The 5,444-nt window shown below is 39.3% G+C and overlaps 1 long non-coding RNA gene across 1 annotated transcript; it reads left to right on the top strand.

Annotated features, from left to right (window-relative positions):
- Positions 1-728: 728 nt before the first annotated feature.
- On the top strand, positions 729-4,982 carry LOC121864583. The gene is made up of 2 exons (XR_006088611.1): positions 729-854; positions 4,000-4,982. It is a non-coding gene; the product is annotated as an uncharacterized LOC121864583 (long non-coding RNA).
- The last annotated feature ends 462 nt before the right edge of the window (positions 4,983-5,444 follow it).

The raw sequence follows: 5,444 nt of genomic DNA, 5'->3' as shown, positions 1-5,444 counted from the left end.
GGGGGACTTTTGTCTGTACCCCAGTGAGGATAGTGTCTTAGTATAAAATCGCAATGCTGTGAAACAAAAATCTTAATATTTAATCTCAGTACCGCAGCAAAAGTCACATCAATATTTTTTAACCAATACTTTAATATTTCTTACCTTATAGTATTATGTCTTCCAACGAAGTAAATAACTGGATCAAAAACACAAGAGAACTTAAAAGTCGTCTAGCCTCCCCTCGTCTTGTCACGATGGAGACTTGTGCAGAACTGAAGTGAATTGCTTGTAACTGGTGGATTGGTCGGCTGTACATGAACTGATATGACCCGAGACTGCATGGTTTTGCAGCTACTGGAGACGTTAATCGTTCCCTTTGTGTCGGCGGCAAGTTAATCCTCGTCGTGTCTGACCTAACACCTGACCCACACCACATGAGCTCACTGGCGTACTTGTTTGAAGTTGTTTCCTTAATCCTCAACAGGCTACAGGTTGTGTGTGTGGCGGGGGGAGGGGGGGCGCATAGCAAGGGTGTAGCTCATGACGTGGCCGTGATGATGTGGGTCAGGTGTTAGGTCAGACACGACAAGGATTAACTTGCCGCCGATACAAAGGGATGGATTAACTGGATTAACGTCTCCAGTAGCTGCAGATATGGGTGATGAGCAGACCCAAAAGTGCCGCTTCAAAGTGCTGCCCGGGCGGACTGCCCCCGGCTTCTAGCTACGCTTTTAAAAACAGCTGATGTTGCAGGAGAACACCTTCTACTACCTGTCACCCATGTTGTCTGTGGCCATCTGTCTGGGCACACTGCAGCTAATCCTCATCACACACTCGTTTTATATGTGTAGAGCCGTTAGCAAGGCCATGAAGTAAGGGCAAACGATTAATTTAACATATAGCATGAACTGCTCTTCCCCCCCTCCCTCCCTCCCATCCCTCGCCCTGCACACACACACCCACCCTCCAGCCCGCTGACTTCTGCTTGTTGATCCGGTTTCCTTTTTATTATTATTATTAAAGATTTGAAGTGACAATTTGCTTGGAAGTTACCTAGTTTAGCTGTATATCTTATGTAGAGGGTTGAAACAACTATTTTTTTTTTTAATGCTGTAACAATTAGCTTGAAAGGATTTAGTTTAGTTATAGTTCTTTTGTGATGTAGAGGGTTGAAACAATATTTTTAGTGACAATTTGCTTAGAAATTATTTAGTTAATCTAATATTTTAGGTAGTGTTGAAATGACCTTTTTAATTTACTGTAATTTGAGGCTATGTTAGCTAGTGTCTCTTGTGATGTCCAGTTATTTATGTTTACCATACGTTGAAGTTATATTTAAAAAAAAAAATTTCTTCGGCGCTAAATGGTAAACCATTGACAGCAAGTTAAATAATCCCAACTTTTAATAGATTACAACTTAACCCAATTTAATTATAAACACTGAAAACCACTAGTATTGGGACCTAGTAGGGTTAGAACCTCTTTAGACTTTCTCCTTATCTTAATCAGTTTGGTCAAGAGATGTTACTTTTGTACACACTTATCTGATTTCCAAGGGTTTGTCACATATACATGCAGTGAGTGTTTTCTAGACCACTGCCGTGTATCCCCCCCTTCACACCCCTTCAACTCTCCCAGCTCTGAAATACCCCTCTCATTCAAATCCCCATCCCCCTCCCCCAGCAAGACAGCATTTGGGCTTCTTTTATCACTCACAGATAGTATTGAACCTGTCCACGACCAGACTGTGTGTTTGGTTATACAATTGTTTAAACCCATTGCTCGTTATGACAAAAGCAATAGATGATATTTTTTTATGCTTGGGAGTGAGATGATCCAAAACTTCCTGTCATGTCGGAAAGAACAAGGAAGTTAATGTGTGTTTCTGGTCACTTGCATGTATTGATCTGAAGTGCATGACGATATACCTTATTGCAATTATCTGTGCATGTGTGTGTGTGTGTGTGCGCGTATATGCGTGTCAATGGTGACCTGTGGTGTAATGGTCAGCATGCTCGCCTCGCAAGCGAGCGGACCCGGGTTTGATCCCCGGGCAGGGTGAAACTATGGGCAAGTTTCTTTCCGCCATTTGCCTCTGTCTACCTAGCAGTAATTTGGAACCTGGATGTTAATCAATTTGTGAATCGTATTCTGGGATAATGGTTAGCCAGTACAGTTGGTGAGTTGTCTGGTCTTCTCGGACTGTTCCTTGACACTAGGTCATGCAGCTCGTTAATTCAGGGTGTGGTTGTTGTGTTAGCAACAGGTTCTGCACCTTAAACAAATTCACGCCGAGGTGGCCCTTGGGGCGGCCATCCTCGTTACACGAGGGGCAACCATTATTGTGTATGAGCATAACAGTGCTTATATGTGACTGTGTATCAGGTTGTAGGGTGCGTGAGGAGTGGTGACTGTGCTTTTCGAGTGAATGCTTTGCCTGGTGGTGCTTGCAGTGAGGTCCACACAGACATGCACATCAATACCCTCCCTCACTGGTCACTGGAGGCAGCATGCATGTCCAGCAGCAGGTGTTGCGAGGACTGAACACCTGCTGATCCGTGACAGGTGTTGGGGGACGTCAGTACACTCCCCTCACCCATCCAGGACTATTTTAAGGAATTTTTACAAGTGGGGTTATATTTAAAAAGTCATACAATACTTACATATATTTATTGTGGTTCATTTGCAACAACATTGTGATCTATACCATCTCGTAAAACTGAAAGACACAGTTTAATGAAGATGTATAAATCATGAGCATTTTATACAATACAGTGACTGCCACACTGAGGAGATGCAGACTAAATGATGCTTTAAATATTATTAATGTATTTAATTATTGGAAGGATCATTAATTAACACTAATTACAGGAATTTTAAAATTATGAACCCAGATCCTTAACCAACAAAGAAAGGAGTTTCCTCCTTAATGTGAAATTTTAACCAAATCTATGTTATGACCTCTTTTGCCGGAACACATGGTAATATGTCTGGCATTTCCATGGTGACAAATGTGACCAAACTAAAACAACCTATCAGGTGAAAATAGCTTACTAAAATGAGGTTATGTGACCAAGATGTTCACGAAGGCATTCTCAATAACCAAACAACACAGAGAGAAGATCTATTTTGTTTTTCTTAAAGTGTATCATAATATTTCCACAACTTTCAATAACTGTTTCTAGAATTCCATGAATTCCCTGGCCTAGAATTCCTAAATAGAATGTCTAGAACTTTCCAGGTGTGAACTGTGTATGTAGAGCACGATGTGTTGAACCTCTTCTGCCGCACAGTTGGTTTGTGGCATGAGACATACACACGACCAGATGCATATTGCATGGTTTTAGCAGAGTGAACCCTTTACAATCAACATCTTCATGAAACCATTTGTTTTATAGGTGAAAAATAGACAGAAGTGTGAGGGAAAGATCAGTGTGATTTTTTTTAGTCTAAATTCACTGCCAAGTTGAAATATAGCATCAAATTTTAATCACAAGACATATTTATAATATTAAGTACATTAGCTGCCCCTCTCTAAGTGCTTACACTATGATTTTTATACAGTATTAAACTTAATATTGACATACTAGAATTATAAAAGAAAAGGTTTAGTTTAGTGGATAAAACTATTTGTGATATAAAGGAGAAAAAGAAGAATGATTCTTTGGCTTAAAAAAGGAAATAAGTTTTTCTGTGTTGTGGTACAGTAGTTGGTTCTGGGGCGTCCAAACTTTGAGTGGTTTTATACGTTAATGGCTCGGTAGGTTAGGGATGTCCATTAGTAATTTCTATAATGTGTATGCACTTTTATAAATGAGCATCTGCTAAATAATTTATCTTATTATTTGCTTGATTGTCTACTGAATAAGTTAGTCTCCTCCTTAAATTTATGTTTATCTTTTAAATAAATTTATCAGTGTGTGTGTGAAGCAAGTTAATCTTCCAATTTAATTTATACTAGTACCTGTCAAAGAAGCGTATTTTCTCCGAGTGTCTAAAACTTTTTCATTGTTGCAGGGTTGCTACGGTAGACTGATGCAGTGGGTGGAGAACCACGTCAACCTGCTCATGGGGATCGGCATAGGTGTGGGCCTCTTTGAACTTCTCTCGATGGTGTTTGCCTTCTGTCTGTGTTCCTCTCTAAATCACAAGATCAAGTGACGCCAGCAACAACACAAGCTCAGCACTGACTAGCAAGGGACATAATAGTGTGCAGTCGACCATCTAGACAGTGTCTGAGAACACTGTAGAACTATGAGAGGACAAAGGAAAAGAACTTGATGTTATGCAAGTTCTGGGAAAGGGGTGAATGAGATCATATCAATGAAAGAAGACAAAGTGTTCGACAATAATCCTGATAGAACTGTTCTTTGTGTGTGTGTTACTGCAGTATATTCATTCTAGCTCTTAAATTACAAAGACAAAAAATATACCAAAGGTTTCATTTTTGAAAAGTTAAGCTGTGAAATTAGACACATAAAATTTTTAAAGTAATACAGTATATAAAAGTGGATTATATTTTCCTGTGCGTGAGTCAAATTTACACCGGCCTTCCCAGAAACACGACATATCGTCATAGCTTTCAAGTCAACCAAGAAGCAGACAGATTCAGGCTTGTTACCGAGGTAGAGCGCCAGAGAATTAAGTCTCTCCCTCACATTTCTTCTTGTCCCAGATTTATCCTCTTCAGATTTTCATTTCCTCAGTCTTTCTTATCCATATATCTAACTTCCTCCTGTATAACCCTATTTTGTAATCCTCTTACCCTGTTATACAATTTTTCCTAGGTCTCATTTCTTGCCTAACAATTTCTCTTTCCATTCTCCGTTACATCCCGTTTTGTTATTTTCCTAATCATTCCTCGGTCCCTATGATTTTTTTTTTTCCTCAAATGTCTGTATTATTATTATTCCAACAAATAAATGAAAAACCCAATTTTCCGTCATCACTCAGGCGGTAACAGGACCAAGCTTAGTCACTCAACCCTCTGGACCATCAGTTAGCTAGTTCTCTCTCAAAATCATATGCAGTGCTAGAGGCTAAAGAACAACTAATTAATACAATATAAAAATTTTAAGGCTAGTTATATTACCATGATGTTGTATATTCAAAAATGGGCCATCTAGTATTCTTCAAGAGGGTAAAACATGCTGATTTTTTTTACGGATATAAACTGCGTTAAAATTTTTAAGAAATTGTGATTTCTATTCCAAAAGGATAGATAATATTTCAGTGACTAGAGAAAGAAATACAAATCAAGGTGTATGTATACAGAGAAGGGTGAGACCAGGTCCACAATGGTCAGGTATTAGGTAATGACCCTATTAATCTTTAACTAGCACACAACGGTTGGTGGTCAGGTCAGATGGTCAGGTGGCCCGGCCTTCTCACCTGGTCACAAATCTTCTTAATTACAAAATTGTCCAGCTTGTACATGCCGTTACTCAAATTCATGTTGAATG

This window comes from Homarus americanus, unplaced genomic scaffold, assembly GCF_018991925.1.
Source record: "Homarus americanus isolate GMGI-L3 unplaced genomic scaffold, GMGI_Hamer_2.0 scaffold12414, whole genome shotgun sequence".
Taxonomy (NCBI): Eukaryota; Metazoa; Arthropoda; class Malacostraca; order Decapoda; family Nephropidae; genus Homarus; species Homarus americanus.
The sequence above is the reverse complement of the archived record's forward strand: the minus strand, read 5'-3'. Positions and strand labels throughout refer to the sequence as shown.